General features: G+C 40.3%; 1 pseudogene; it reads right to left on the bottom strand.

Annotated features, from left to right (window-relative positions):
* Positions 1-342: 342 nt before the first annotated feature.
* Positions 343-1035, bottom strand: LOC105427966 (histone-lysine N-methyltransferase SETMAR pseudogene; annotated as a pseudogene).

The raw sequence follows: 1035 nt of genomic DNA, 5'->3' as shown, positions 1-1035 counted from the left end.
GATCTCGGCACGTCATTTAAATATTGAGTGGTTGGAAAAGTTATGACGTATGACGTATTTTTTCTATGTTTTTCAAAGGTCATTTATTTATATAAAGAACAAAGATCAATCAATGATATATTGCCCGTTTTGTTCGATAATCTTTTGTCATCTATCAGTGAGTTTCATAATTCCTCAAACATAGAAGGACCTGTCTTTATCGATGAAAAACTGAACAAAGTGCTGATTTACAGCCTCATCTGAATTAAACGTTATATCATGCAAGGAGTTTTGAAGAGAGCGAAACAAGTGGAAGTCTGACGGCGCAAGGTCAGGCGAGTATGATGGATGTGGCAACACATCTCATCCAAGCTCCAATAATTTTTGACGGGTGGTCAAACTTGTGTGTGATCTCGCGTTGTCGTGATGAAACACAACTCCTTTATGATTAACGAGCTTTGGACGTTTCTGGATGATGGATTTGTTCAAATTGTCTAATTGCCGACAGTACACATTCAAATTGATTGTTTGGTTCCTTGGTAGGAGCTCGAAAAACACGACACCTTTAAAATCCCATACTGAGAGCATAACCTTCCTCTGATAAATGTTTGCTTTTGATGTCATTTGAGGCGAATCATCACGTTGAGGCCACTGTTTGCGCACCACATTATTGTAAACAATCCACTTCTCATCACCAGTTATCAGTCGCTTCAAAAAAGGATCGTTTTCCTCACATTTAACGAGTATATCGCAGATGTTTATACGTGCCGTCAAATGAACTTCTTTGAGTTCATGAGGAACCCAAACATCGAGCTTGCTTACGTATCCCAACTTCTTCAGGTGATCGTGAACGCTTGAATGATGGATGTTCAATGTTTCTACAATCTCTCGTGTCGTGTAACGTGGGTTTGACTCGATCAATGCCTTTATTTTGTTGTCATCAACCTCGGTGGACCTCCCTGACCGAGGTTGATGACCGAGAAGCATCGCTGAAGTCAAAATCACCAGCACGGAATTTCGTGAATCATCGTTGGTACTGACGTTCTTGTAGAGCAT

The sequence above is a fragment of the Pogonomyrmex barbatus genome, unplaced genomic scaffold (assembly GCF_055798465.1).
Source record: "Pogonomyrmex barbatus isolate J1 unplaced genomic scaffold, ASM5579846v1 scaffold22, whole genome shotgun sequence".
NCBI classification, from domain to species: domain Eukaryota; kingdom Metazoa; phylum Arthropoda; class Insecta; order Hymenoptera; family Formicidae; genus Pogonomyrmex; species Pogonomyrmex barbatus.
The sequence above is the reverse complement of the archived record's forward strand: the minus strand, read 5'-3'. Positions and strand labels throughout refer to the sequence as shown.